The following is a 9991-nucleotide window of genomic DNA, read 5'->3' as shown; positions in this document are numbered from 1 at the left end:
CCATCTCTCTCCCCTCTTTCCCTTTTTTGTACTTATTCCTTCTGCATCCACTGGAGTCCTTTCCCAGTGGCAACGCAACCATTCTTTCACCTATACCCCCAGCCCCGCATATATTGGGTTGGCCGAAAAGTTCATTCGGTCCCTGACTACATTAAAGTTTTTGGTGAAAATGAAAAATGTCCTTATTTTTTACTTAAAACCGAACGAACGTTTTGGCCGGCCCAATATCTCCCTCATCCTCGTAACAACCTTGGCAAGGAGGTGTTCTCCTTATTCCCCGATTACAGATTAGTCCCTTGCCCAAGGTCACGCAGAACATGGTGGCGTTGGCGCGGGAACGCAGGGTCTGTCTGACGCCAATCCCAGTGTCTTCCTCTGACCCTGTGACTTCCCTCTTTAGGATCCCTCCCTTTTTTCCACCAGAAAGAAGCTCTCCACGCGTGCCCCCCACAGTCGGGACATTGTGTCTTCACGATCTGGCCTTGCTGCCTTTCCAGCCTCAACCTCCCCCGCTCTGCCCACCTTCTGAGGAACCACTAGCTGTGTCAGACTTCTTGGGGTGCCCCCAGCACACCCAGTTCTCTCTTACCTCCAGACCTTTGTCCATGCTGTTTCTTTCATCAGGGCTAGTCTTCCCCTAAGCCCTTCACATCCCTAACACCTCCTTATGCGCAGCTGAGACGCCTCCTCCCACTTCCTCACTGCTTCCAGGGCTGCACTGGCACCCCTCCTGCAGAGGCCTCAGCACCTGCCCTCCCAGCAAGGCTCTTACTGTGGCCCCCTCCACTGGACTGAATGGTCCATGTTCGCCTGCGTCTCCATCACCAGTCCATCACTAGGCTCCAGTATCCAGGGATGGGGTTCTGCTGTGGACCACTGCATTCCCAGTATTAGCCATGGCTCTGGATAAAGGCCCCAGGCTTTCTGCACACCCGGCTGGAGGTTCTGTGCCAAGCTCAGCAAGCCCCAGGGCGCCATGGGCGGTAATACCACAACTGACAGGCAGGTTGGTTGGCTGGTGCAGATTTCAACCCTAAACACCTCTTGCATGCTCATCTCTCCCCACTTGATAGCTTCCACCCAGACTTGTGAAAACTTCCCCTAACTTGATTAGATGCGAATAAGTCACTGATGAAATCATTCTGATTATTAGGAGATCTGGTTCACATTAGCGGTTTCCTGATAATAGACTGCCCTTCCTGCCCTGCTTTGGGGTTTTGTTTTTCATTTTCTGATCTCATTTCTCCTTGAGTGATAGTGATGGAAGTTTCCAGAATTGCATTTAATATACAATTTCTAATTCTTCTCATTGCTTGTCACTCGTCACTCATATGACCAGGAAGAGTGACGAAAAAGATAGCAAGCTAATTTTGTGAGCTTCCTTTGGCATGAATATATTGTCCGGATTGTTTCTGTACCTTTCACTCTCAGAAGTAATTATTCTAACAGAAAGCATGTTGGTAGCTGCTGATTGACTGCTGGAAGTTGTATCCTTTTGATGTACTGAATAATTGACTTAAAAAAAGCTTCTATCAGCCACCAATGGAATGTTGAAAATCAGTACAAGTCCAGCACAGCAGTTTGTAGGCACCTAATGATAGACAACTAATCTGCTCCCCCATCCAGGCAACAAGGATTTATCGAGCGCCTGTTTGAGTAGAGCCCTGAGTAGGTGCTATGGCGGGGAGGGGAGGGGGCAGCCCCATTTTGGATGCGTGCAGGGTGCTCCTCGTTCAATATCATGGGTCTCGGTCCTGGCTGCACATTAGAATTGCTTGGGAGCTTTTAAAACATGAGGCCTGAGGTCTGTCCTCAGAGATCCTGATTCCCTCTTTCTGGAGTGGGACCCTGCCATCGGTTGTTTTTGTTTGTTTTTAAGATTTAATTTGTTTGTTTATTTATTTTTTGGCTGCATTAGGTCTTCATTGCTGTGTGCGGGCTTTCTCTAGTTGTGGCGAGCGGGGGCTACTCTTCGTGGCGGTACGTGGGCTTCTCATTGTGGTGGCTTCTCTTGTTATGGAGCATGGGCTCTAGGCGCGTGGGCTTCAGTAGTTGTGGCACACGGGCTCAGTAGTTGTGGCTCGTGGGCTGTAGAGCGCAGGCTCAGTAGTTGTGGTGCATGGGCTTAATTGCCCTACCTGCCATCAGTTTTTTAAACACTCCCCCCCCACACACACACACACACAAGTGTTTTTGATATGTAACCAAGGTTGAGAACCACTGGGCACTCTTGACAGTTTGGGCTGCATCATCCTTTGCTGTGGGACTAGAGGATGTTTAGCAGCATCCCTGGGGCTCTACCCACCGGATGCCAATAGCAGCACTACCCCCTGCACCCTCTGCCATTTGTGAAACCACCAATGCCCCCAGATAGTTCCACAGGTCCCTGGTGGGGGGACAGAATACCCCCCAGTTGGGAACCACTGCTGTAGTCAAAGGAATGAGTTCTTAAAATTTTCTAGAAACAGGGCAGCATCTGAGCTGACACTGAGCATTCATCTCTCAGTCTCCTTTTCCATCTCACCATTATTGGGTTCACCCACTGTAGAAACCAAGCTGGAGGTTAGAGGTGCCATGTCGGCACATTCCAGCAGAAGAAACAAACTGGTCGATTAAATGCCATATCTGCCAGCTGGGGTAACTACAGTGGCTGAACCAAGGTTTAACAGCCTGGGTATTTCATATACAAATCTAGATTTCTGGCCTCTCTGAAAGGCCAGAAAGGTGGATGAGAATTAACATGGCACCTGCACCCCGATGGGGCAGCAGTTGGCTGGAGCTAAGAGGAGACTGACGCTTTAGACAAGACATTTGATCTCCACTTAGCCATGGTCTCCACCACTGGTCACCCCGGACACCAGACCATTTTTCTTATCTGTTTCCTAATGGCCCCCAAAGGTCTGGAATTTGCAAATCCTCTTGTATGGCCTGACCCCATTTGCCAGAACTGACTTAAAAGTCTGTCCTCATCCTGGTGATGGCTTGTCAGAGGGACTTGGGAATATTCTGAAGTCAAGCCCAATGAGGGCATTGCCACCCAGGGCATCTAATATATCTCAGGCCCTGGGCTAGACATTAGAAATATAGAGATGAATAAGGCAAGGAGATCATGTTTACTATAAGTTAAGATGTAATATATTAATAGAGCTATGTTACAAGGGAACACCCAAGAGCAGCAGCTGACCAGGCCTTATATGTTTATAATATAGTATTAAGTGAAAAGATCACATTATAGAACAATAACTAGATTATGATCCCTTTTAGTAAAGGTAAGGAAAAATCTAAATATTTGTCTATCTCTGCATGGGAAAAGATTGAAAGGATAAGCCTGTTATATATAATGTTCACAGAACATTATCTCTGGCTAGGACTAAAAACTTAATTTTTATATATTTCTTTACATTTTTCTGTGTATTTCTAAATAACCTAAAATGAACATGCATCCCTTTTCCAATAAGGAAAAGCACTGGTATTTAAAAAAAAAAGATCCAGCATTAAAGGTTGGGTGGTTACAGTCTAATGGAAGGAAACATGTATGTAGAGAAATTAGTGAACTTGGAGCCTTCTGCCTGCTTGGGTAGGAATTGGTTCAGGGTGGGGCGGGGCTGGAAGGAGAGAGTGTGGATGTTATTTCCTGGGGAAAGAGCAAGGGGCAGGGCCAGGCTTCATCCACGGAGAATGCGTGGGTAGTTGCCCGGTGGGTAGGATGGAAGGACATCCCAGCATGGAATGTGTGTGAGCATGGGGTGGTGGGGAGGCTTGAACCTCATGACAAGGGCAAGGCTTTGGTTTGGAGTCTGGAAGGAGGAAGGTAAAGGGAAGGGCCCGGTGTTCATTCTGAGCTGCAGCCACATCCTTTTCCTCTGTGCTCTGCCCACACTTTCCACCTGAGATGGCTGGAGCAGAGAGTAAGCCCGACGCTTCCCAAAGAACGGCCCTTTCCTTCCCCTCGGCAGGAGATAATTAAGGCTCTGACAGGATGCAAGTTACAGAGGGTGGATGGAGGTCTTGGTTTCATCGCAGGGTTTTTCTCCCTGGCCATTATCCTTCAGCTAGTGACCCTGCCAGGGAACGAGAGAGCGCATTTCTTCTTGCAGTGTTTCAATCTCCCCTTTGCCTTGAGGCATGTGGGTTGCCCGTGATGCTGTTTATGACGAGTTCTGAGGTCTTCACCTGGAAAAACCAACTAGGGTTGGGCCAGTGAGGTGAAGAGATTCTAAGCTACAAAAAGACAGTAATAAATGACAGGAGAATGTCTGAGGAACGTCACTGAATCATGAAGGGATCCCATAAAAGTCTAGGACACGTACGAGTATGTTGTCATTCGAAGGAAGACGTCCCAGCTGTTGTGGTACAATCTCAGTCCTTTGCCATCTCGGTCCTCAAGCAGAAGCCGGACAGGACACTGCATGTGTCAGCACTCCCTCTGGCCAACCCCCTTTCGGAACTATAGCACTAGGGCCCGACCTTTAGTAGAGATTGTCATTTCTTCCTGGTAACCGAACATATTTCAGAAAGAAAACCAAAAACAGTATTCCAGGATGCTGAGAATGAAACTTTCAAGTTTTCACAGGCTCTTAATACAAAGAACATCATCACCCCCATGCCTGTCCCCTTAGAAAAGTCATTTTTCAACCTAGAGATTAGTTTTATTTGTGCAATTAATAGAATTGATCCATCAGTATTGACTATTGGGGAAAAAAAACCAAACAAAAACAACTTTATTTGCCAGGTACTTTTGAAACACTGCTGAGGAGTATTTTGTTCTTATAATATGAGCTGTCAAAATAGCATGCTTATGATTTCCTTCATCAAGAGAAAATGAAACCTAGATTTGAGAGGGTCATTTTTCTATTTTTATGCTCTCCAGCTTTATTGTAGTTATTTATTCCATCATTGCATGTGAATAGAAACATTTCTCAACTTAAACTAATGACTGAATGTAGAACAAGAGTACAATTTTTAGTGACTGTGCTCTTCTTTTGTTGATTTCTTCTTCTGGAGTTTAAACATTTTTTAAATAGATGATACATTTGTGTGGTTCAAAAACCAAAAAGGAGGGAGTGGAAACTCCTTTCTACCTCAGTCTCCTGTTCACCTACTTTTCAACCCACTACTCTGCCCAACAGGTAATTACTATTATTAGTTTCTTGTATATCCTACTGGGTTTTAATGCACCAAAAGGTATTATTCTGTAGCTTGTTTATTTCTTTTTTTAACTGAAGTATAGTTGATTTATAATGTGTTATTTTCAGCAAAGTGTACAGCAAAGTGATTCAGTTATACATATACGTAGATCCCTGTGCTATACAGTAGATCCTTGTTGGTTATCTATTTTATACTGTAGCTTGTCACTTGTGGGGCTTTTTTGTTGTTAATAATTTATCTTGGGGCTTTTTTCATATTAGTACATAAAGAGCACTCTGATACCTTTTTCACTGCTACATAATATTCCGTGTGTGGACCTAATGGGATGCATCTAACCAATTCCTGTTGATGGGCATTCCGGGCTGCAAAACTTTAGCTCCTGCAGACTGTGTTGTGACTTGAATTGTATACTGACCTCATTTTGCGCCTGGGCAAGTCTGTCCGTAAGATAAGTCCTTATAGAATTTCCAAGCCAGTCCCACTCTGTCCGCCAGGTCACCACTGCTTCCAAATGTGGTCAGGCCAGTTCCTCCGTGAGCACCGTGGTCATCTGATTATCAACGTGATCTCTCAGGGCAGTAAAGCTAGGTCCTGCCACCCCACGCCTGGCACCAGACAGAGACTCCAACTCTCCTGGAGGCAGTGGGGACCACATTCCTCCCCAGAGAACGGCAAACTGGGAAGATGTTCCTTTGCCACGGGATGGAAAACTGGACATTTGCCAGGTCAGGAGCAGTAGACTAATCTCCTGGAGCCTAGTGCACTTCCTTCACAGTTAAATATAGTGGGGGCTGCTGAGGACGGCACTAAGGGGGTACCACTTCATTCAGGCTGTGATCATCTATAGGCCGTTGTCCAGGTCCATCTGCATTCTGGGCTGGCGCCACCCACGGGGCTGTTGTATACAAACAGGGTGAGAATTAGTATCCCAACCTCTATCATCTCCTTCCCTCACACCCAGGTTATCCCTATATTTTCAAACTTCCTACTGCTTGGGGCTTTTGCAGGTCCCAGTGTTCCCACTTACATTCCAGGTTAATATCAGCTGAAAGGCTGTCTGCTCTCCCTTCTCACTTGGGATCATAGTGAGAAGCCTCATTGGTGCAAAGTCCTCTCTTCCAATTATGCACCCTGGGATGATTATTCCCAACACACTGGGACATCAGGGTGGAAGATTCTCCCTAACCTGGCCTTGTACGCCCAGAGCCCCACAGGTCCTTTAGCACAATGGCCAGGGCGATCTGTGGTCTCTTCTATCACCTGAGCCCAAATAAAGGACATTTCCCATCCCTTGCCATAGGACTTAGGCTTAGCACTTTTCCTTGGATTCTCTGCGGGAAGGGTCCTAGGAATGTCCCAGCCTGCGCCCCAGCCCTCGGGACCACCCAGCACTTTCTGTTCATTCTGTCAGATTGACTCATTTAACGAAAAAGGAAACCTATCCAAGTCCCCACTCAGGTCACTCGGCTTACCTCCTCCCCAGCCTCTTTTCACAGCTCCTCTCAAACACATTAAATCTGAATAAATTGGTACAGAGTTGCCTAGAGCATTTGAGAGGGACCCATCCATTTCCAGCTTCTCTCCTCGGCACCAGCAAGCCAGCATGATCACTGGTCCTGTACCAGTTTCCTGCTTCTCCTCTCCTGGCATCTATACCCTACAAGTGCTTATTCCTGTCCAATCAGCCTGTGCTGCCCTGGGTCCATTCTTGTCCCATTCCACCCCCTGGCTTTGTGCTCTCACCTGTCCCCTTTGCCTTGGCTGCAAATCCCAGGGTGGCTCAGCCCCGCTGTTCGCTCACGCCATTCACAGGATGTTGCCTTCCTGGACACGTTCACCTCACCCGGACCAGAAGGGCTGTATAATCACTGAGATAAAGGCATCTTGTTTCTGACCCATTCCGTTAGGGCCTTGATCACAGGCCTAATCCAGAGAATTTCAGAAGGAGTTTTTTACTTATCAGAGCAGAGAGGGGCCGGGCAGTTTTCTCTTATGGTAAATGTAATACAGTTGAGCCATAGCCTAGGTACAGGGCAGAAATCTAAGACTGGGTGTAGGTTCCAATTATCCAGATTGCTTATTAAACTAAACAGACCTCACCAATCACACAGTTCATTCAAAGGGTTCTGATGACATCACATTCCTAAGGGGCTACGTGAGTGAGAACTCAGTTCCTGGGGTACTTGGCAAAACAAGACCACAGACATCCACCAGGGGCCTGTTCCCTGTTTATACCTGAGCACTCTCCGAGTCCATGTGTTTCTAAGGACCCCAGTCCCGAACCTCTTTTTCCTCGCAAGCTACAGCAGGGATCAAAGAGAGGAGGATGTGGGCTTCCCTGGCGGCGCAGTGGTTGAGAGTACGCCTGCCGATGCAGGGGACACGGGTTCGTGCCCCCGGTCCGGGAAGATCCCACATGCCGCGGAGTGGCTGGGCCCATGAGCCATGGCCGCCGAGCCTGCGCGTCCGGAGCCTCTGCTCCGCAACGGGAGAGGCCACAACAGTGAGAGGCACGCGTACCGCAAAAAAAAAAAAACAAAAAAGAAGAGGATGGGAGTGGTTTGAGCTAGGGCAGGGTTTGAGAGGTGTTTAGGATACGATAAAATGAACAGGACTTGAGGGTTCATTCATTCATTCACTCATTCAATAAATACCATACTCTAGAGCTGGGGATAAGTCAGGGATCAAAACCACAGTGGTTTCTGTCCTTATCAGCATTATGGTCACAAGGAAGATGGATTTGACGTAGGAGTAAGGGGTTGGGGGAGGTCCACCAGGTCTCTATAGAGTTAACAGGGTGTCATTTCTAAGGCAAGAGATGTGGAGGGAGAGGAGATTGGGGCCAGGGGTATGTGTATCTGTCAGGGTTTGGTCAGGAAAACAGCACCCACAAGTCTTTTGGAAATAAAGGGTTTAGTATAGGAAATAGAACTGACGTGAATGTGGAGGAGTTGGGAAATTAAGATCTGGAAGAAGTGAGATGAAGGACTGGAGAACAGTCACTCACTACATCCCCAGAAGTTCCAGCTCAGGTGGGCAAGTCGAGGCATATGGGAAATTCCCAGGTGGCTGCTCAGTGAGATGAAGGGGGCGTTCCGGGAAGGGTCCGGGGAAGCACATCGGCAAGCCTGCGTCCAGGTCAGTAGAGGTGGCCATGGGCCCTCTGTTGTCGGCAGGGTGGCCAGTAAAGAAGGCGGATGCACACAGGGATGCTAGGACCAGCCAGCTCCTTCCAGGCACCTCTGCGTGTGTCTGTCCCCCGTGCCTGACCATCTGAGAGTAACGGCCTCTGCTTCACTTCCAGATCTCGTCTGTGTTTCCCTCTGGTCCAGCTTCATCCATGCACGGAAGGGAATCCTAGGGAAATAGTTCCCGCTGTGGATGGCAAAGTAGTGCCAAGATGCCGGCACGGAATCCCACGCAGGGCACTCATCCCGGAGTTGGTGCTGATATCTCAACATGCTCAGAGGCTTAGGAAGGGGCATCCCGAGTGGGTCTGGGAGGGATATGGGCTAGGGATTAAATTTAGGAGAGTTATCAGAAAGCGTGTAGATGTAAAACAGTCTAGGGAAGAGTGCAGCATGAGAAGGGAAGAAAGCCTGGACCAGAACCCCGAGGAGCTCCAGCATTTTAAGGTGGGGTCGGGGGAAGGTGCCAGCAAGGAAGATGCAAAAGGAGCGACCAGAGAGGGAGGAAGGAAACCAGAGAGCAAGCTGTGGAAGTCGAGGAAGTGGGTCACAGGCACATGCTGGGGGGATGGGGAGGGAGACCTCCAGGAAGAGAGAAGTGGGCTCAGGCTGTGGAAGCCACTGGTGAGCTTAGCTGATCCGATTACTGCGGGTGGGGACCCAAGTCGGCTTGAGTGAGTTGAGAGCGTTGGAGGTGAGGACGCAGAGGGTGGTGAGTGTGACCAGCTAGAAACGTTGAGCTGTGAAGTCGGGGGAGGGGGAGGGGAGCAGTTTCCTCTCCCCGGAAGGCAGAGAAGAGGCATTTTCAGTTAGACTTGGGGAGAACGCCTGCTTCCTAATGAAAGCAGAGGACGATCTGTTCACGCAGGCCTTCTAAAACCGTCTGCTGAGTTCCCCCTGCCGTGTCTCAGCGCTGTGCTGTGAGACGGTGCTCAGTAAATCACAGGTGATACACGTTCTGATCCCAGGAGCGCAAGGTCCCTCCAGGAGGGCAGCGAGGGTCTCTGCTGTGGGGCGTGGAGTGCACCCTCACGGAGGGAAGTGCCAGCTCACATGGGGGCCGACTTGCGGAGGGGCCTCGCAGCTGCAGGAGACCTCAACACGGGGTTTTGGAGAAGACCTAGTATGTCTCCAGGCAGAGGTGTATGGAAAGGGACAGAGGGGCAGGGCCTCAGCACTTTTCAGGGCGCGACGGTAAACACCCCTGGGTGCTGAGATGGGGCCATTTACACAAGGGCACCTGCCGTGCCAGATGGCTTAGGAAGAAGGGCCCAGCCCCACCCAAGGTCTCCCCGACTTCGCGTGGGTAAAAGCTCCTCGGCAGGACACAGCGCACAGGATGGAGGCAGCAGGCTTTGGACACCCCTGGAAGCATCCCATGTAGCTTAAAGGGATGAGAAAAGCTCCAATGTGTATGTCCTCTGGGGAAAGAAGAGGAGAGGAACAAAGATGAGGGGAGACGGACTGAGGAGAATAAATGTAAAAGCCAAAGGGGATTTGTTTGACTCTCACTAGGATTTACCTCGGCATATGTGCCCTGAGAGCCGAGCAGTCCTGGAAAGAAAAGCGGTGAATCACTTCTGATTGTTTTCACTCTGTATTCATTAAAGGCCTCTGCACTATTATTGTCGAGCCTTAATTGGCTCGGCTGCTGG

General features: G+C 49.0%; 1 protein-coding gene across 2 annotated transcripts in view; it reads left to right on the top strand.

The window, feature by feature from the left end:
- The window catches only part of SLCO3A1 (solute carrier organic anion transporter family member 3A1), a 321290-nt gene that overhangs the window by 285593 nt on the left and 25706 nt on the right, over window positions 1-9991 (top strand). The window lies entirely within an intron of this gene.

The sequence above is a fragment of the Lipotes vexillifer genome, unplaced genomic scaffold, assembly GCF_000442215.2.
Source record: "Lipotes vexillifer unplaced genomic scaffold, Lipotes_vexillifer_v1.1 scaffold600, whole genome shotgun sequence".
Classification (NCBI taxonomy): Eukaryota; Metazoa; Chordata; class Mammalia; order Artiodactyla; family Lipotidae; genus Lipotes; species Lipotes vexillifer.
This window is presented reverse-complemented; position numbering and strand designations above follow the sequence as displayed.